The 22,165-nt window shown below is 47.3% G+C and overlaps 1 long non-coding RNA gene across 2 annotated transcripts; it reads left to right on the top strand.

The window, feature by feature from the left end:
- The first annotated feature begins 14,866 nt into the window (after window positions 1–14,866).
- On the top strand, window positions 14,867–21,963 carry LOC143839139 (uncharacterized). 2 transcript variants are annotated; one of them, XR_013231634.1, is made up of 2 exons: window positions 14,867–14,915; window positions 21,591–21,963. It is a non-coding gene; the product is annotated as an uncharacterized LOC143839139 (long non-coding RNA). The 2 variants fall into 2 exon arrangements; XR_013231633.1 differs by having other exon boundaries at window positions 14,870–14,915; window positions 21,594–21,963.
- Window positions 21,964–22,165: the final 202 nt, after the last annotated feature.

Here is a 22,165-nt window from a genome sequence, read left to right as displayed (position 1 = left end):
CCAGGGGAAGGATGATTCTTTCTCCCCACACAATTTCTCCAGTGGAAATCAAAGCCCGCGGATATTAGGGGGACACTACGACATTTTGCAGCTCTCCAATTAAGGTTAGTAACCTGTAAGTCGTTATACAAAAGAACAAAATCCACCATGTAAAGACAGCACAACAAGAACAGGTACAAGGTGAAGAAACCTTGTCTGAGAAAGCCTGAAGTAACCTGTAATTTCGGGGGATCCCCCGGTCCCACCTGGAGGTTGACCTCCCAAGTAATACGTAGCCATGGCCATCGTCCATGTTTTCCTGCCAGTCTTAAACTTGAAAGGGCTTTCTTGCTTTTAAGTTTGACACCATTTACTTTTAGAGCGACCTTGGAGGAAGAAAGATCTGCCCTCAGAGGCATCGTCTGGTGCATTTTTTCCATTGCTCTCTGAGTGTTTACTACTCGGAACAATGACACTTGCAGAGACACAAAATACGGCCCCTGTGAGGGCAAGGGGCCTGCCGTGTCTCTGCTTTAGATACGTGAGGCTTTTAAAAATATATATATTGACAGCCTGACTCTCACAAGGTATGTTGAACACACACCTGCTCAGGGGATCCTGGGTCCCCCCTGTCCCTCTCTTAGATACATGTACAGACACACGCAGAGACAAACGCACACAAAGTCCTTCTCTTCCTATTCCCTCCTGACCTCGCCACCTGTTCCTCTCGTTTACCTGACCTCCTCCCTGGTCCCTCCCTCCTCCCCCTCTCAGACACACACACACACACACACACACACACAACTTCCATCCCATTCCCCACCTGCCCTCACCACCCGTATCTCTCGCTTGCCTGATCTCCTCCTTGGTCCTTCCCCCCTACCACAGAAACACACCCTGACTCTCTCTTCAGCTCATGACAAGGTATTTGCTGTCCGATACGGACCCATTTGTTACACAAAGGGTTGCCACCTTTGCTTTGGCCGCAATAAAGATTCGAACTGGCCTCGTGGCAAATACTGTGGCTAATGAGCAGAAGGTATGGGTTAAGTGTAATTTTTATTCGGGCTAAGTGATAATCCGTGTTTGTTTTGAACAGTTTTATTGTTATCTGATCTTGCAATAGCCTATGGCCTAGTGCGATAAAGTCTGACTATTGACTATTGACCCTGACTCTCTCCTCCCTCCCACCCAGAGTCCCTCCTCCCCTCCACCGAGACTCCCTTCTCTCTCCCCCCTCCCACTCAACCAGACTCCTTCTTCACTCCCTCCTCCCCCCTCTCCTCACCTTCATGGCAGTGCTGGGCCAGGCACCTGCCACGGCACCCTGTTACTCCCCAGGCGTCAGGCAGGGGCAGTGGTGGTCCAGCTGGCTGCTGCTCTACCCCACAACTGCCGAGGCCTCCTTGAGCAGCATGGTGTGGCCCAGCCTCCTCTCGCACTGCCCTGCGACTGCGCCAGCTGGATGCCTGCCACACCACCCGACAGCTGCCCAAGAATATTTTGCCACACACCCTGGGGTGGGACTATGGACCTCACATCCATAGTCACATCCGTTTCAGGAGGCATGCTATAAGATGTGTTCCACATAAAAAAACCCATTAAGCTTCTTCCTCTCTGAATTTATTTATTTAAAGGGAAAGACACACTGCTTTTCAGTCATATGAAAACATAAGACGCACCCTGCCAGATCAGAACAGTGTTCCATCTAGTTCAGCACCTTGTGTCACACAGTGGCATCTGGAGGACCAACAACAGGACATAAAGGCCGAGGTCTTCCCCTGATGTTGCTTTGTGAATACAGGGATTCTGCTTGGTGTAGTGGTTAAATGCAGCAGCTTCTAATCTGGCAAGCCGGGCTTGATTCCCTGCTCCTCTACATGCAACCAAGTGGGTGAACATCAGCTAGGCACAGAGCTAGATTCAAATGGGTAGCCGTGTTGGTCTGAAGTAGCACAATAAAATCAGAGTCCAGTAGCACCTTTAAGACTAACAAAGATTTATTCAAGGCGTGAGCTTTCGAGTGCAAACACTCTTCCTCAGACTATGAACTACCATCATGACAGTGGGAATATAAAGCAAAAATTAATTCTGTTAAATTAGTAAACTGTGTCACAGCATCCAAATACAGCCAAGTAGTGACTGGACAGATACTTATCATAGATGCTTTCAGCTGATCCTGCACTGAACAGGACAGGGGGGTTAGATTAGACCAGGGGTAGTCAAACTGCGGCCCTCCAGGTGTCCATGGCAGGGGGCTCCTGGGAATTGTAGTCCATGGACATCTGGAGGGGCGCAGTTTGACTACCCCTGGATTAGACGGACCCTTCCAAGTCTATGATTCTATATAAAGTTTATATAGATGTATCGCACACTCCTTCTGAAGTCTGGCGTTTCCCTCCTTGAGAAACCTTGCAGCTAGAGATCATGCAACATTGACTCAAATGGAAGCTCTCTTATTTAAAATCAGGTCCATGCCCTGTTTTGTGTGCCCTCCCCCTCTGCCTCTATTCTGATAAAATTAACAGGGAATGGCTTTCCAGGGTCTAGGCTACGACTGTAATGACAAAATTGACTTGTTATGACTGTGAGCCATTCGAGAGGGTAAACAATTTGACAACCACTTCGCAGAAAGCTGGTTATTACTTCTTACGGATTGGAAGGACACCTTTCAAAGTGATGTTTCTCCGGGGGGGGGGGGGTCTGTCAGATGGTCTTCCGTACATTTTGCGACTCTGAAAGTAGGGCTGATAGCTTTTCACACTTCAATGAAGAGTGCAATCAATTAAACAATTAGCAAGTAGGTAGGGTTTTCATTGCAGGACTCAGAAGGCCATAACAATATAAACCAAAGCAGTAATAAATAGGGTTGCACTCGGGGGGGGGGGGGGAATATGGCGTTTTTCCAATTCGGACCGAACCAATTTGGCTGCATCCAAATCACCCGAATCACCGGCTTGGACTACGATGATTCGGATTTGGCCGAATGGATTCAATGCCCAAGCTGATTGGGCTGAAATGTCCGGCAGATGAGTGATCTCCAGGGAATAGCTGTTTGGTGCGCTCTCTCCCATGCCCAGCCTTCCGAGGCAGCCTTCCCCCCATTAACACAACGGTTGTCATTGACAAGAGCAAACCTGGTATAGTGGTTAAGAGCAGTGGCTTCTAATCTGGTGTACTGGGGTTTGATTCCCCGCTCCGGCACCTGCAGCTGGCTGGGTGACCTTCAACTAGCCAGGTCATATGGGGTCTGGCCCAAGTATACCTGAGGGACCGCCTCTCCACCTACACTCCTCAAACAGCCTTGCGCTCTACTACTTCCAACCTCCTGGTGATCCCTGGCCCCAGGGAAGCCCACTTGGCCTCAACCAGGGCCAGAGCTTTCTCCATCCTGGCCCCCACCTGGTAGAAAGAGCTCCCAGAGGAGATCAGGGCCATGACAGAACTTGAACAGTTCTGCAGGGCCTGCAAAAGGGAGCTCCTCCACCAGGCATTTGGTTGAGGTCGACCCACCCCGTATTGAGTCTGCCATGAAAACGCTGGAGGGCGTCACCCCAAGGGTCAGACATGACTCGGTGCTTGCACAGGGGATACCTTTACCTTACTAATATTAGTAATATTAACATCACTATGTATAAATACTCTATAGCAGTCCAGTATACTCCAGACATTATAAGACTAAGTTATTTCCAACACTCATAAAAACATTATTAGAGAAGACTGAGTTATTACAATGTTGAGAATTCACTGGTGAAGATATCGAAAACAGACTATACCTGGGAATCGGTTTTTGAAATGGTTTTGAACATTGTGATATTGTTGTGAATAGATCATGACAATAAAAGGTAAAGGTATCCGCTGTGCAAGCACCAGGTCATGTCTGACCCTTGGGGTGACGCCCTCCAGCGTTTTCATGGCAGACTCAATACGGGGTGGTTTGCCAGTGCCTTCCCCAGTCATTTCCCAGACAATACCCTGCCACAAATGTTAATTTTTTTGTGTGCTACTGGACTCTTGCTCTTTTCTACATCCTGTCCCTTAACAGATCAGTTCTATTCCACCAAAACAGGGAGAAATGAGCAAGAATCATTCAAAACTGGGGGGGGGGGGAGCAGGAATTAAACTGCTTGACATTTCATAACCCAGAAAACTTTTACACAATGCAGCGAAATCGGCAGACGGCAGTGGGCAGCTCGGTATGGATCAGACTCACCGAGAGCAGAGTCTCTGCTTCTTTAAGCCCTAAATAGTCTCCCGAGGCAGAAAGGCAGGTTAATCAAAATAGCACAAGCAGGTGTAAGTACCGACTTTTTCTATAAAGGAAAATTAAGTAGAACTAGTAATTATAACCGGCGAACGACCTTTCGGTGTAGTCAATAAGAAAGTCAATTTGCTTATAATAATGAGGTACTCTGTCGTGAACAATCTGTTCAAACTTGGTTCCCCAGAGCTTCCATCTCGGAAAAGGGAGGTGGAGGGGGGGGGGAATCACAGCCCTGGGTGACATTTGATGCTTCCTGTCATGTTCTCAGACCCACATCAGTCAGAGAGTTCTACAATAGTGCTGAGAGATTATTTGAAGAGAGATTATAATACAATCTGGGAGAAAGAGCAAATTTTCATTCCTAAATGCAGTGGGGAGTGCCAAAAAATAATTAAGCGGTGGGTTTTATACCCTGCTTTTCACTACCGGAAGGTGTCTCAAACCAACTTACAACCACCTTCCCTTCCTCTCCCGACAGCACCCTGTGAGGGAGGAGAGGCTGAGAGAGCCCTGATATTGCTGAAGAAGAAGAAGAAGAAGAAGAAGAAGAAGAAGAAGAAGAAGAAGAAGAAGAAGAAGAAGAAGAAGAAGAAGAAGAAGAAGAAGAGTTTGTTCTTATAAGCTTCTTTTCTCTACCCGAAGGAGGCTTCCATTCGCCGTCCCTTTCTTCTCCCTATAACAGACACCTGTGAGGGAGGGGAGGCTGAGAGAGCCCTGATATTACTGAAGAAGAATTGGTTCTTATTTACCACTTTTCTCTACGCAAAGGAGTCTCAAAGTGGCTGACAATCCCCTTCCCTTTCCTCTCCCCACAACACCCTGTGAGGTAGGAGAAGCTGAGAGAGCCCTGATATTCCTGCTCGGTTAGAACAGCTTTAACAGGACTGTGACTAGCCCAAGGTCACCCAGCTCCCCAAGTTAGAAGCCACTGCTCTTAACCATAACCCAAAGCTGGAAGGTGCCTATATTTCTATAGTTTATAGTTCTACACCTCCACCAACTTTGTGTTCCTCAAGAGATTGCAGCTGACTTCTCTCTGTTTCTTTAACTGCTGCTCCGGTATCTCCCTCCAGCCACCAGCCTCGTAAACCCCCCAACCCTAAAGAAAGACCACCCATGTGCCGAGCACCTCCCAGCTCACAATCACCACTGACGCCCACCCACCCATCTCTAACAGCCCAGCGTTCCGCACAAGTCTCAAGCTTGCATGCAATAAACATGTTCATGTTTTATGGATGCTGCCTGGAGTTGTCAGAAAGTCAATCACTGCTACTTTTAGCATTTCCCAACCTGCTCAATATTCAGGTCTCACGTCGAGCCGAAAAAGAACGCGCTGGTGCTCATGCACGCACACACACACACACGTATCCTCACAAATGTTTTAAATCTGCTGCATTTCATTAAGGGCTCGGGCCGGGCTGCCTATGCTGGTTAAGAACCGGGAGCTGTGCTGCTCAAAAGGCCTGTCATTTTGGAAAAGGAAGGCGCCCTTCGTCAGCAGAAGCTGCTGTACTGATAGCTGTTGAGACTTTTGGACTAGATGTGATCCCTTCCAGAAAATTAGAACGGCAGAGCAACAGAGCGTTTTGAAAGTATGCAGTTATTCGTTACCTTTGTGGATGACGCACAGATCCAGAGTCACAACGCTTTGAGGTTTAAAAGAGAGTAATCTTTACTGGAAAGATTATTTACAGGAATGTATGATCTTCATCTGCTTCAGTCTCTTTACTGGAGCAGAGTACAAAAGATTAAAGAGCAGTTGCAAAGAAAACACATTGCAAGCCTCTCGTGGCTAGGCTGTGGGAAGACTATGTGGAGAGAGCAGAGAGCATAAATGGCTACTGCTCCACATTGAGAACACATCTTTAAAAAGGAATCCCCAGGACATGTGCTCAGGGTTTTTCCATTGTAACCTCTGGCATTCTATAATATTTTTATTTTTATTTTTGAGAAGTATACATATGAGATATATCTGTTATTTCCTCGTGTTACAAATTGTTCGGAAACCTGCACCATTATAATGTTATTATCTGGGTATGTTTCTTCCTGGTCCTGGAATTCTAAATGGCAACGGATTTGGAAACAGGGGCAAGAAGGGCAAAATTCCACCTGGGTTCACCCACAGGGGAAGAGATTGGGCTGGAACCTGAAACGGTTTATCCTGGTAGCATGTCACACATGTTACGGGCCCTGTGTTTCCAGGGGCCCCATAGTGCTGTAGGATGAGGGGGCCTTCATGGTATGATTGTTAGGGGGTCTTCACACTCACATGATTGCAGAGCATAAGAATGGAAAATGGGCAACACGTGTGCCTTGTTATAACTGAACGCGTGCATCCTTCATTGAGCACACATGTGGTCCTCAAGCCAGGTAAGCGTGAAGGTCCTCTTAGATATTGGTCAAGTGTAGAACCGTGGATTCCTCAATGTGGACTCAGAAGAAAAAAGGAAATCACGAGTTACACTGATGTAGGGGTCTTCTCTATATTTATAAGTGGAAAAAGTTATCACATAAAGTCTAAATCAGGGGTAGTCAAACTGCGGCCCTCCAGATGTCCATGGACTACAATTCCCAGGAGCCCCCTGCCAGCAAACGCTGGCAGGGGGCTCCTGGGAATTGTAGTCCATGGACATCTGGAGGGCCGCAGTTTGACTACCCCTGGTCTAAATGGTCAAACATAAAGAGTCAACCAAAACGGGGTCCTAGGTTAAGTCACCCGCTTTCTGTTCTATCTTCGTCAGTGGTTGCAGTGGTTTGACCATTTAGACTTTATGTTATAACCTTTTTCACTTATTAATATAGAGAAGAACACTACATCATTGTGCCTCTTAGATATTGGGGCATTGCACTTGAGTATCACACCCAGGTTCAAGAAATGTTCTCAGCAAAGTAAAGCTGTCAGTTGCTTCCAGAGTTCCAGTTACTTGTGCAGCACAAGGTACAGCTCCAGTTGCATTCTGCTAAGACCTCACAAATACTTAAGACGTCTCTGGTGCTACAGGCCCCAGGAATTCTTAAACCAGGCCTTACTGTAACCAACAGGTTTTGTGCTTCCCAGCAGAGAAAGCAAAAAGGTTTTGGTTGGTTTTCCCACCCATTCTAGATCACCCAAGTGGAATTACAAGGTCATCCCTTAGGGATGCTCACCTCCAGGTGGGACCTGTGTATCCGCTGGAATTATAGACTACTGAGATCAGTTCCACTGGAGAAAAAGGCTGCTTTGGAAGGTGGATTTCATAGTACTCTACTACAATGGGATCCCTCCTCACCCCAAACCCTGACCACTCCTGAATCCACCCCCAAAGTCGCCCCCCAAAGTTCCAACCCAGAGCTGGCAAACCGATCCTCCCTTGCCACTGGTGGTAGGGGAAGGTTGCCAGACATGGCCTGGATAGCTCCAAGCTAGTTCGATCTCATCCGAACTTGGAAGCTAAGCAGGGTTGGGCTTGGCCAGTATTTGGAGGGAGGCCTCCAAGGAATACCAGGATCATGAAGCAGAAGTAGGAAATAGCAAACCATTTCTCAATGTCTCTTGTCTTGAAAACCCAACAGGGCCACCAAGTCAGATGTTACTTGATGGCGCAAATGTAAGAGACACCCAGCCTGCTTTCTTTGCCATTCCTGGCAGTAAATTTCCAACCCCTCTGTGTGAACCAAGGATGAGGATAGATAAGGGAGAGCTCTTCGCAGTGGGGGAGAGAGTCTCTACCGGTCATAAACCGTGGGATGGAGGAGGAGATGGAAGGAACAGAAAAATGAAAGGAACGTGGGGCATAGGGAGGGGTGAAGAAGGACCCTCAGGTTCTTTGAACCTCTACGTTAACATGCCAGAGGAGATCGGGAGGGTGGTCATGACATCAATAGGCTGCAGGAAAATCCATTTGGGAAGTCAACATATACCCCCAAAATACTGATTGTGTGTTTTTCAGGTATATTTTTGGTTCAGTTAAACCCCAATGCACACCCCTAGCTCGTAGCCATTGACAGACGTCTCCCCCATAAATCTGGAGGGGGGGAACAGAGGCGAGGAGAATAATGAAAATTATTTTGGGCCACTTCTGGGAGAGATAGGTAGAGTAGAGCGTTAATAAATGAATGTTCCATGTGTAGAGGTGTTTGGGGCTTGCAGACGTATTTATCTATATTTCTTTGAATTGCAGTTCTTTAAATAATCATGAGACATTTGAAAACATTGCTTTATTGGCTTGTGGTGGTTCTTATTTTCCAGATAAAAGAGAGAAAGCAGTACAGTCAGAGGTAGGGTCATTTTTATTTTTTTAGGCATTGGTAGCTGGAGATTTCTTGGGGTTAAGCTCGATCTCCAGGCAACAGGGATCTGTTCCCCTGGATAAAATGTCCACTTTGGAGAGCAGATATGATGACATTCTATGTTGGGGGAGCTTGGTCTGTTTAGCCTAGAGAGGAGGCAACTGAGAGGGGATCTGATAACCAAGTATTTGAAAGGGTGCCATGTAGAGCAGTGATCCCCAACCTTTCTGAGGCTGGGGACCGGCAGGGCATCGGGGCGCGGCCCGCGGCCCGCGCAGGCCACGCCTACGCATCGGCCGCGCCCACACGGGCGCAGCCGGCCCTGCTTCCCTCTCCCCGCCCTCCCGCAGTAAGAAGCTTCCCGGGCCACAAGCTTGCGGCCTGGGAAGTTTTTTACTGTGGGGGGGGGCGGGGAGAGGGAGCCGCGGCCCGGCGCCATGGCCTTCGTGGCCCAGCACCGGGCCGCGGCCCGCAGGTTGGGGACCACTGATGTAGAGGATGGAGCAGAGTTGTTCTCTCTTGCCCCGGAGGGACGGACCAGAACCAATGGGATGAAATTAATTCAAAAAAAATTCCGTCTAAACCTCCGGAAGTAGTTCCTGGCAGTCAGAGCGGTTTCTCAGTGGAACAGGCTTCCTCGGGAGGTGGTGGGTTCTCCATCTTGGGACAATTTAAAACAGAGGCTGATTCTGTGAAGGTTCAAGGGGGGGGGTGACAGTGGAGGAGCGATAGGGTTGGGAGTGTCCTGCACAGTGCAGGGGGTTGGACTAGATGACCCTATGATTCTTGCTTTGACCAGCCAGTAGGAACCCAAGTCCCCAAAACAGAAACTTATCTTACTGAAAGAGAAATTCGTTGACAATTGTCCCACCAGATTTTCTGCCTTGAAAGCAATCAAAAGGAATTTTCGAGCTGTGATAGCATATGCAAAATACACTTGCAATTTGCATTTCTCCTCAGAAATAACACAAAGTTATTACAGAAGGAAATGGGGGGAGGGGGGAAGGATCATCCCGCTTTGAGCTACAATAGCAGGATGGAAGGTTAAAAATATGTTTTTGTCATTTGCGCTGTTAAACTTGGGGGAAATCTGCATATCAATACAGTAAAGAGATTTCTTTTTAAAAAAAAAAAATATGGATATTTACATATAATACCAGTGTGTGTTTACATTTAATATCCTATTGGATTTAATTTTATTACTTTCAAGAAGGCAATTGGGGGAAGAATAAACAGTGGCGAATGCCAGTTCATTGATATGCTGAATCAATATGATAATCACATTGCTGATATAAACTCATAAGGAAAAAGCTTATGACATTCTGGCTAGGTGCCTTAATTTAGAATTGGCGGTGCGCAAGCATGTGTGTGTGTGTGTGTGTGTGTGAGCAGCGATACACAGCCATGCGCTGGTTTAATTCGGAAGATTTGCAGTTTGTACCGTCTCCCTGACGGGATCTTTCTCCCTAATTACTCTGAGACCGCTTTCAAAAGCGTCGATGGGAAAGATAATTAAAATACACCCACGCCTTTATTAGCTGCTTTTCTGATGCGCCGCCCGGATACGACCTCACCTACGGGCGTCTCCCACAAGGGACGGGATCGCGGCCGCTAATTAAGAGATAGAGGAATTGTCCCGGCATAAATCAACAAGGCCCAACCAACCAGGAATGGTTCCAGAGAACTCTTGGGGGAAGGAAGCATAATTTGCCCCAAATGGGAAAACGTCGTTGCAATTTCTCGGCCTCTGTTGTTGGGTTGCCAGACGCCAGGGGGGACCTGGAATTCCCCGGGGGATTACAGTTCATCTCTAGACAACAGAGACCAATTCTCCTTGAGGAAGTGGTAGCTTTCAAGGGCGCCTATGTAGCGGAAGGGAAGCGGAAGGGAAGCGGAAGGTTGGCCTGCATAGAGGAAAGGAAGAGGATTGTAAGCCGCTTAGAGGCTCCTTCAGGCAATGAAAGTAGGGTATAAAAACCAATTCTTCTTGAGAAGAGAGTTGGTTCTTATATGCCACTTTTCTCTACCCAAAGGAGTCTCGAGGTGGCTTCTAGTCACCTTCCCTTTCCTCTCCTCACAACAGACACCCTGTGAGGTGGGTGAGGCTGAGAGAGCCCTGATATTACTGAAGACGAAGAAGAGTTGGTTCTTCTATGCCGCTTTTCTCTACCCGAAGGAGGCTCAAAGCGGCTTCTAGTCACCTTCCCTTTCCTCTCCTCACAACAGACACCCTGTGAGGTGGGTGAGGCTGAGAGAGCCCTAAGATTCCTGCTCGGTCAGAACAGCTTTCTCAGTGCTGTGGCGAGCCCAAGGTCACCCAGCTGGCTGCATATGTTAAATGCCATCTGTGATTCTTGTCTCTCCTTCCTCTTCCATCTTGGAGTAGGATGGAGGAGGGGTTGGGGGGGGTTCCGCCGTGTTGTTGTTGCTATGCTGTCATTGTGTTGTTGGTTGTCCATTTTAACGGGTTTTAATGGGGTTTTAGCTGGACTTCTGTAACTGCCACGAGCCTCCCGAGAGTGGTGGGTAATAAATTAAATAACAACAACAACAATATGGAGGAGGAGTGGGAAATCAAACCCACCTAGCCAGATTAGAAGTCTGCACTCCTAACCACCACACCAACCTGGCTCTGGATGGGAGGTCGCCAAGGAAGAGAGAGGGTTGTATGCCACGACAGCCAACAGCAAGCCATCCCCATCCACCTCTTGCTTTCCAAACCCTCCAGGGGTCACCCGATGTTAGCTGTGGCTTCACAGCACTCACGGGCCAGGGTGACACCATCCTTCAGCCGCGGAAACGAGCCAAAGAATGCATCCGTCTCTCCCGAGCCGGTTCCTTTCCAACCCTGATAAACAGCCCCGACAGTGAGAAAGCACCCTGGGCAAATGCCTTTTAATGGCGCGAGGACACCCCGTGATCGATGCCTCTCCGTCTCTCTTCCACCCAATCTGTCTTTCTTTCTTTTCTTTCTTTTTTCCCCTTCTCTTTCCTGAAGTGCTCTATAAAAAGTTATAAAAGTCCAGCGCGGCTCAAACTGATACATCATTAAGGGGGCCCGCAACTTTCCGTGGCCTGCCACAAGTGATTTTGTGTGGCGGGATTGATCGGGTCTCGATTCGAGAACGGGGGGGAGGGAAGAGGGAGGCGAGGAGCGATATGAATCCGGCCTTATCTCCCTGTGTTGTTTCTCTCGCCACTCAGTGTCTTGCTATTAAGATAAAGCAAGTTACCCTGGTGGTGCGAGCAGCTGATTGAAAGCAGGATAATGACTTTGGGATTTATTTATATATTTATCGGGGCGCCGGAGGTGATATTGGCCAAGCCGTGGGGAAGGGGGGGGGAGAGATGGATTGGTAAATTGGATTACTCAGGGGTGCCATTTTTTTCTCTAAATGGAGGGGGGAGAGAGAAGGTTCTCAGCTCTTGAACACGTCTCACTGGCTCCAGGGCAGGCATACTTTTCCTCCTACCTAATATTTAATATTCTAATATTTCTATAAAGAACTATATACCCTCACCTGGGTAGCCCAGGATAGCCCTGTCTTGTCAGAACTTGCAAGCTAAGCAAGGACGGCCCTGACCACCGACCACCAGAATACCAAGGGGAGAGTGTGGAGCCAGGCAATGGCAAACTTGCCCCGGAGGGACGGACCAGAACAAATGGGATGAAATTAATTCAAAAAGAAATTCCGTCGCAACATCCGGAAGAAGTTCCTGGCAGTTAGAGTGGTTCCTCAGTGGAACAGGCTTCCTCGGGAGGTGGTGCGTTCTCCATCTTTGGAAATTTTCAAACAGAGGCTGGAGAGCCTTCTGACAGAGAGGCTGATTCTGTGAAGGCTCAAGGGGGTGGCAGGTGACAGTAGATGAGCGATAGGGATGTGAGTGTCCTGCATAGTGCAGGGGGTAGGAGTAGATGACCCAGGAAGTCCTTTGATGACCCAGGAAGACTTCCTTTGGCACATCCGTATAACACAGAATCATTCAGAGTTGTTGCTTTTTTCCAATACATGCAAAATCCGGCTTCTTACCGCGTTCCCAAATGCCCCATACCACTGCAGCTTCTCTGGAGTTGACTGAGCCTAAAATTAGTGGAAAGATTTGATCTTCCTTCAGCCTTTGTTCAAATCGAATTTCCTTTCTCCCTAGCAAACTCTATCTATTATTTCTTGATGATCAAAATTGCCAATTAAAATGTGTGTGCAGCCCAGGAAGAAAGGAGGGGAGGAGGAGGGAGGCGGGAGGAAAGCAGGGAGGGAGAGAGAGAGAGACTATTATTCATAAATTCTTCAGTCGCTGGTCAAAGAAGACAAATTCCAAATGTAACGGCACGTGCTCTTCTGTGATACAGTCCAAATAATTAATTGACTTTTCAACCTGCAATAAATATTCTCCTCCTTGTCGTCTTCTGATTGCTTCATAATTAACATGGTGGAGACACCAGCCTAACTCTGTATGACAGATATTTATTTAATACCCCTCCTGCTGTATACATTAACATTTCTCAGTCCCTGCTTTAAAAGTCGTTTGGAATTTGTGCCAGGAAAAAAATCAGATGCACCCCAGGCTCCTCTTGTTTATTTTATTGTATTTTAAAGTTTGGTGCCTTGCCTTTTCATTGTACATAAGAACATGAGAAGAGCCCTGCTGGGTCAGAACAGTGGTCCAACAAGCCCAGAATCCTAAGAATATAAGAAGAGCCCTGCTGGATCAGATGAGTGGCCCATCCAGTCCAGCATTCCAAGAGCATAAGGAGAGTCCTGCTGGATCAGACAAGCGGTCCATGTAGTCCAGCATCCTAAGGACATAAGAAGAGCCTTGCCGGATCAGACCAGTGGTCCTTTTAGTCCAGCATCCTAAGAACATAAGAAGAGCCCTGCTGGGTCAGACCAGGGGTCCATCTAGTCCAGCATCCTGAGAACATAAGAAGAGCCCTGCTGGATCAGACCAATGGTGCATCTAGTCCAGCATCCTGAGAACATAAGAAGAGCCCTACTGGATCAGACCAATGGTGCATCTAGTCCAGCATCCTAAGAACATGATAAGAGTCCTGCTGGATCAGACCAGTGGTCAATCTAGTCCAGCATCCTAAGGACATAAGAGCCCTGCTGGATCAGGCCAGGGGTCCACCTAGTCCAACATCCAGTCTCATAGAGTGGCCAGCCAGTTCCTCTGGAGGGCCAAAAACAGGCCTTCCTTCCCCTGATATTCCCTCCTAGCACTGGGAGGATTCAGAGGCTGGCTGCCTCTGATCGTGGAGGTTTCTTTCAATCACCATGGCTAGTAGCCAGTGATAGACCTCTTCTTCAATAATCTGTCTAATCCTTTAGGAGTGCAGATCACATTTTAATTACTCTTTGTGTTTCCTTTCCTCTGTCATGGATATGCAGCTCCTCGACCTCATTCAGTGCCATTGAGTCCAGTACTTAGGGAGTAAGTGGGCTATTATGTCCCTTACTTGCCAGTACATTTCATGAAGCCTGCTGGCCAATTAAGCTCTTGTTCAAGAAAGGCATCTCGATAATGAAAATCAAGCTTACCACAAAGCTAAAATTGTGGGTTATGATGCTACTGGCATCACATACCATTATGCCTACCATGTAGCGACATGCCCAAAGCAACATGAAAAATGTGACACTGGCATTGACCAATATCCACCATGACATCTGTACAATTGTAGCAAAAGTTGGGGAACTATATGTTGTCAATGTTTACAAACCTCCTATAGATTCATGGCCAGCATGTATCCTCTGAATCTATCATCAACCTTCTGTACACGCTGGAGACCTCTACTGCCATCAAGAAATTTGGAGATATATAATTAACTAGATTCAAAGCCCGTTCGTGAGAATGGGCTTTGAAAGGCCCACCCCCACTGTGGCCACCCAGCAGACACATAGAGGTGGCATTGCCCCCGGGTGCGACGTTTCTAGGACCAAGGGGAAGGCCTGCTCCCCCCTCTGCCCTGGCACCCGGGGACTCAAAGAAAGGCCCGAGGGGAAGGCCTCCTTCTTTACTCACAATGTCCTGCCGCTTACCCATCGCATTCTGGCCTGGTGAGGGCCTAGAAGCCTGTCCTGGTGAGGGCCTAGATTGTGCCGTCACCTGATTGGCTAGAACTGCTGCCAGTCCTGGTGAGAGGCCAATTGGAAGGTGCGAAGTCTCCTCACTTGGACTGGTCCCGCCCACTCTCCTCCCACTTAGCCCTTAACGAATTATGAAGGAAAAGATGATCAGAATGGTGAGGCACCTGTTGACTTGGTTGAAAAACATGGCTTGTATCTTCTTCTTCAGCAACAGCCTTCTTGTGACATCACAAAGTGATGATGTCACTTCCAGTACACACCAGAAGCAATGTCATCACACTGCTGCTGATGAAGCCTAAGCCTCCCTCTTTCTCCTGGTAAGTCCCCCTACCAGTCGTCTGACCGGTGGCATAGGAGTTGGGCCTGTTGTGGGGGACCCCACAACACTGGAGGGCAGTTTCTGGAAATCCTAAAGTTTCTGGAAATACCCTAAGGCAAATAAACTGTGATTTTATATAACACAAAAGGCAGGGTCTTAGAACTTGACCTGGAAAATCTGTTTTTCCTCCTCCATTTTGAAACTTGTATCATCTAGCCCAGGGGTCACAAACCCTTTTGAGTCTGTGGACACACCTGGAATTCTGATGCAGCATCATAGAATCATAGAATCATAGAGTTGGAAGGGGCCATACAGGCCATCTAGTCCAACCCCCTGCTCAACGCAGGATTAGCCCTAAGCATCCTAAAGCATCCAAGAAAAGTGTGTATCCAGCCTTTGCTTGAAGACTGCCAGGGAGAGGGAGCTCACCACCTCCTTAGGCAGCCTATTCCACTGCTGAACTACTCTGACTGTGAAAAACTTTTTCCTGATATCTAGCCTATATCGTTGTACTTGAAGTTTAAACCCATTACTGCATGTCCTCTCCTCTGCAGCCAACGGAAACAGCATCCTGCCCTCCTCCATGTGACAACCTTTCAAATACTTAAAGAGGGCTATCATGTCCCCTCTCAACCTCCTTTTCTCCAGGCTGAACATTCCCAAGTCCCTCAACCTATCTTCATAGGGCTTGGTCCCTTGGCCCCAGATCATCTTCGTTGCTCTCCTCTGTACCCTTTCAATTTTATCGACGTCCTTCTTGAAGTGAGGCCTCCAGAACTGCACACAGTACTCCAGGTGTGGTCTGACCAGTGCCGTATACAATGGGACTATGACATCTTGTGATTTTGATGTGATGCCCCTGTTGATACAGCCCAAAATGACATTTGCCTTTTTTACCGCTGCATCACACTGCCTGCTCATGTTTAGTTTACAGTCCACAAGTACCCCAAGATCTCGTTCACACACAGTGCTACCTAGAAGCGTATCCCCCATCCAGTAGGCATGCTTTTCATTTTTCTGACCCAGATGCAGAACTTTACACTTATCTTTATTAAATTGCATCTTGTTCTCATTTGCCCATTTTTCCATTGTGTTCAGATCTCGTTGAACTCTATCTCTATCTTCCAGAGTATTTGCCAGTCCTCCCAATTTGGTGTCATCTGCAAACTTGATGAGTAGTCCCTCCACCCCCTCATCTAGATCATTAATAAATATGTTAAAAAGTACCGGGCCGAGCACCGAGCCCTGAGGTACCCCGCTACTCACCTCTCTCCAGTCTGATGAAACACCATTGACAACAACTCTTTGAGTGCGGTTCTCTAACCAATTCCCTATCCACCTAACTATCTGAAAATCCAGATTGCAGTCCTTCAACTTATCCATCAGAACATCATGGGGAACCTTGTCAAAAGCTTTACTAAAATCCAAGTCAATGACATCAACCGAATTTCCACGATCCAGCAAACCTGTCACTTGGTCAAAAAAGGAAACCAGGTTGGTCTGGCAGGACCTGTTGGAGACAAATCCATGCTGACTTCCTTGGATCACTGACACAGCAACAAAATGGCTGTCACAAAATGACTGCCAGAGTAGGTGGAGTCAGGCTTGCGGCAGCTTAGCTTCAATCTTACGGCATCAGTCCTTGTGCTGCATTGTCAGCTGCTGCTGAAGCAACGTATTCAACAATCTGCACAGGCCAATCAAACATCCAATGGCCAATCAGAAGCTTTGCTGGGTTAAAGCCCTATCTGGTCCCACCCACTTCCTAAAAACACTAGGCGATACCCAGAAAAAGTGTCAGTGGGTCCCACAGCATCCACAGGCGCCTTGTTGGAGACCTCCTGAGTTACAGGGGGGAAAGAAGTGAATTTATCCTGGAGCTGCCATTTTTCCATGCCAGTCCCATTCTCTGCGTAGACAATTCTGTCCTAAATCAGGTAGCTGACAAAAAAAGATATTGAAGGATGTGTCAGAAAATCTCTTCCAGCTCTACCTGTAAATTTATGCTAGCTGGCACTTGTCTCGCTCGCCGACAATGTTAGTGTAATTTATTGCCATTTAACTGCTGGATGGCTCGCCCTATAATATATGCACGGGCATGGATATTTGGCTTGGCATTGCGATCAGGGAGAGAAGAAGCCCATGCGGAGAGCTGAAGGCAGCATCCCTCAAAGAGCACCTGACATATTGGTGGAATAAGTTACGGCTCGCCCAGTTATAAAGCAGAGCGTTGAGCGTCAAGTATGGTTGTCAGAATTGGACAGGAGACAGCCGGGCAAGAGTTTCTGAGCTTGCGTCAGTGAATGGGTCAGATGGTTGAAGTCAATGGCTTCATCCCCTCCCAGCTTCAACTGGGTCAGTGCTGGCTCTGTTCTCACATCAGTTGGACATGGTCGAGCTGCATTGGCCAGACCCCTCCCGGAGTCCCGCATGCAGTTCTGTTGGATAATACACTTTCAATGCACTTTTAGAAGTAGATTTTGCCTGTTTCTGCACAGGAAAATCAACCTGAAAGTGCATTATCCAACATGCATGGAATGGGGCCTCACTTCAAAAAGGATGTGGGGGAAATGGAGGGGGGAAGAGAAGAGTGATAAGGATGATCCGGGATCTGGGGACCAAGCCCTGTGAGGAAAGGCTGAGGGACTTGGGAACGTTCAGTTCGGTTTGGAGAAGAGGAGGTGGAGAGGGGACATCACGACTCTCTTGAAGTATCTGAAAGGTTGTCATTTGGAGGAGGGCAGGGAATGGTTCCTGTTGACAGCAAAAGAGAGGACACAGCAGTGGCTTTAAACTACATGTAGAATGGTACCAGCTAGAGATCAGGAAATACATTTTTACAGAGGTTTTTCAATGGTCATCCCCTCCCAACTCAAAATCCTCCCCTTCCAAAATCTCCAGGAATTTTCCTCTCTGCGTCTGGCAACCCTATTCAGGACTCGTATTTTAATTTTACTGATCCAGGTGAACAGGGCTAACCTCTCTGGAATGCTCCTCATGAAAAAGAACACCCAACATTAGATTGGTAGTTTTGGTTCGCTCGCCTTAGGCTATATATTCTGTTAATAACACCATGTTGTATTTCAGGCTTTAGACTCACACCTGTTTTTTCCCCCTGGCTTTCTGATGATAAATAGAAGCTGTATTGCATGACACTTGTGAACAATGGGTGAAATGGATATTAGAAAAATCTCATTTATCTTCTGCTTTATTTCTTGATAGAGGTCCTTGTCACCAGGGCTATTATGTGACCAGGCCTGGAAAGGCCATCTCATTAGTTTCTCTTATCAAGATAGCAAGGTCCCCTTTTCAAGCGATAGCACATTTTAGATTCAATTAAAACAACAATATTTGCGGTGGGCGGTTATACCTTTCCTTCCCCCTGCCGCGACCTCTCTTTCTGAAGCAACTTTTGCTTGGAAATCAAACTCCAATCCCTCTGCCTTTTCCTGCCTCGGTTGTTGTATCCCTGGGTGTTGTATCGAACAGATTATACTTGTACGTTTCTTCAAATTCAAATTCAAAAACCTTTAATGGCATATAATGAACTCTGGTTTCTCCTCAGATCCTCTAAATCTTTTGTGCTAAACTCCGCACAGAGAGACAACATAGGATAGGGGTTATAGACTTTCACAACCAGGAGTTCATCCAATTCAGGAAGCCTTTCTGTGCTTTTTTACCCTTGAGAAACCCCTGAAATTTTATTTAGGCTTCAAGGAACCCCAAAAGTGGCGCGAACGTGCAGAATATGGTTGGGAAGAAAAACCCCTTCCCTTCTCACCCCCTCCAGGCCCATATTTGGTCATCTTGGGAGGGCGGGTTGACATGACCACATATGGTCATATCACCTGATAAATATTTAACATATTTAAAATATATTTAAAACCAATGAGATGAAATTAATTCAAAGGAAATTCCATCTAAACAGCCCCCCAGTCCAGAAAGAGAACCTTTTCATGAGTTGTTTTTAAAGAACCACAAAGAGGATGGAAAGCGACAAAAGAGGACATTAGGAAAGCATATGTCTCACCATATTTTCTCAACCAAGGTTCGGTGAAGCCTTGGTGTTTCTTGATGCTCCCAGATGTGTTTCATGAATGTGTGGGAGTTAGTTATTTTTTTTTATTTTTTTAAATGTGTTAAACATTTATCAGGTGATATGATCATATATGGTCGTGTCAACCCACTCCCCCCTCTCAAAATGGCCAATGGTGGGCCTAGAGGGGGTGGGAAGGGGAGGGGCCCAGGGTGGGCGTGTCCACAGCTCTGTTTCCCAACCATATTCTGCATGATTGTGCCACTTCTGGGGTTTCTCAAAGCCTGGGGAATGTATCAGGGGTTTCTTGAAGGGGAAATGTTGAGAAAGGCTGTTCTAAGATATCTCCCTGCAGATTTCAGTTGCAGGTTCTTATGCAACAACAGCAATGCAATATTGAATTGACCACTAGAGGGAGGCAGATGCATACAGAACACGGGGAGAAAAACCCGAAGCAATAGGAACACACAAGAGATGAAAATAAAAATGGGGTAAATCCCTTTGTAGCCTTATGTCTCCTGTTGCGCTGTTTCCCATTCTATAATCCTGGCCAGACTGCACTCTTTATTGGAGCTCTTTGCCATCTGATTGAATTGAGAAATGTGGGCTATACGTGAATTGTATCATTTCTGTTGTTGCTAAAGTAACACCTCTTCGAGTGAGGGCAACAGAGCATGAACAGAGCAGCCAGATCTGTGTGCCGATCTCTTTTGGCAAAGCTGACATTTCGATCAGCCAGCAACAGGGAAACCAATGGGTCAGTACTAAAGATGGCATTGCCCTGATTCCCTCCTGCACACCTGCATGGCAAGATTTGGTTTGTTTCTAAAAAAGGCCGAATGCTTTAGCATCAGGAGAGCAACCCTTGAGTGGGTAACAATTATAAGCACTGGTTGAAGCCAATTAAGGCAGGGTTCTCCGATATGAAATTGTAAGTCACGTCAAGCTGGCTTTGGCCATGTGGTGATTAATAAATTAAAGAGAAAGACGATGATGCCCAGGGGGCACGATGGTGCCCACCAGCACTTTCCTTGGCCCCTTTTCAGAATGTGGGTGGGGGTATTGTAAGACAGGCATTTTGTGACTGCTTCCCCCATGCTGTATCAGAATTCCAAAGGTGGCCACAGATTCAAAGATCCCTGATCTATGCTCCTGGAATCTTTGGCCGGATCCCTAGAGAATATGGCAGGCTGCCTCAGGTGGAAATCCCTCCCTTCCTCTCCCCACCACAGATACCCCGTGAGGGAGGTGAGGCTGAGAGAGCTCTGACAAGAGTGCTTTGTGAGATCAGCATTATCAAGACTGTGATGAGCCTAAGGTCAAACATCTGGCCGCACATGGAGGAGTGGGGAATCAAACCCGGTTTGCAAGATCAGAAGCCACTGCTCTTAACTCCAACACGACTACAATAAAATGTTAAGATTTAACATTCTGTGCTATCTGCAACCCCTATTGTCTCATTTAGGTCTTCTCTATTTGACAGGCTCCACCGGATTGAGCAGAGTCCATGCGGACGTAGAGCAGAGCAAAAAATGACATGATGTGGATGGAGCAAAAGGAAGTCCATGGTTGTATCTCAGCTGTTCTGGATTCTCCCGTAGGCCCAGTGGAAGAATGCCATTTTGCAGGCCCTGAGGAACTTTGTTATTATATTAGTTATTAGTTATTATATTAAACTAGCTTCAAAGCCCATTCCTAAGAACGGGTGCTGAAAGGGCCCCCTCCCCTGGCTCCTGGTCAGGCAGCTTACGGTGGCTTTGGGACGCAACTTGCAGCCAAATCAAGTGGGGCGGGCGGGGGCTGGGCAGCTCATTAACAGGGCCGAGACGGAGCTCCTTAGCAGGCAATCAGCAGGCCAGGAGGCCCTCGTTAGCAAGCCCTCCACCACGACCCTTTGCCTAGGGCCCTCTCACCTGCTGCTGGCTCGAGGCACTGAGGCGTCTGAGAGCAAAGAGGCTAGAGTCCAGGGCTGGAGGACAGGAGACGCAGGGGCAGGGCCAATCAGGACAAAGCTGGCTGCACCCTGATTGGCCCTATTCCAACTTGGACAGCTGGACACGTCCCACCTCCTAGGCTGTTTCAGAAATATATAGAGGAACAACAATGGATAAGGATGTGTAATCCACCTTGAGCTTTGAGAGACAGGATAGAAAATAAATTCCATAATAGATAGCTAGATACATGATGGCTGGCTGACTTGGCCAGCCGACTGACCAGATAGATAGATGGATGGATGGATGAATGGATGGGCAGGTGGGCGGGCAGGCAGGCAGAGAGATCATAGATTCATAGAATCATAGAGTTAAAAGGGACGTCCTGGGTCATCTAGTCCAACCCCCTGCACTATGCAGGACACTCCCAACCCTCTCGCTCCTCCGCTGTCACCTGCCACCCCCTTGAACCTTCACAGAATCAGACTCTCTGTCAGAGGGTTATCCTGCCTCTGCTTAAAAATTTCCCAAGATCTAAATGTCTTTGCATAAAAATAGACTCTCAATTAAAACTTGTTTGTCCGTTGTTACGATGGGTTTACAAGCTGCTGATTTACAGGCTGCACGGCTAAAAAAAACCCAAAAAATCAAAGCCACTCTGTGCCTCTGGAATTCTGAATACATGTCTGTCTTTCTCTCCCCCAAGCAGCTTCTCCACTCCTCTGACAACAGCTTTGAAACATTCTCTCTGCGGCCACCAAGGCAACAGCCAGGAATGTCAACAAATCGGTAATGATTTAGAACACGTCAAACAGATTTCAGCAGCCTGGCCTCATTTCAAGATATCATAGTGGCAGCTCGATAAAGATGGACAATGCTCCTTCCAGGGTCTTAAATATAGGCAAGGTTTTTTTTTTTCCCCGCCCTAAAAAGTCCGGAGAAGAGTTTAGCTGCGGACGAAATAATGGCTCACATAGTCAGCAGGCCGAAGTGATTAGAAAACGCAGCCGCATCTCACAAAATGTTTCTAAGAGTGAGAAACAGAAGATCAATGATTACCCTCCCCCCCAAAAAACAAATCACTTTATTGTTCACTCTCAAAGCGAATGTGAACGAAGGAGTTAGTGGCGATCCTCTCTGATAAGATAACTGATGGAAATTGGAATTAATGAATTCTTGGAAAAGACTCAATGGAAGAGAAGTATCTCCAGCAGGAGAACATGGGGAAACACATTTGCAAAGAGTTTCTCATGTTGCACGTTGTTAAGATCTAACCTATCA

Source organism: Paroedura picta, chromosome 5 (genome assembly GCF_049243985.1).
Source record: "Paroedura picta isolate Pp20150507F chromosome 5, Ppicta_v3.0, whole genome shotgun sequence".
In the NCBI taxonomy this organism is placed as follows: domain Eukaryota; kingdom Metazoa; phylum Chordata; class Lepidosauria; order Squamata; family Gekkonidae; genus Paroedura; species Paroedura picta.
This window is presented reverse-complemented; position numbering and strand designations above follow the sequence as displayed.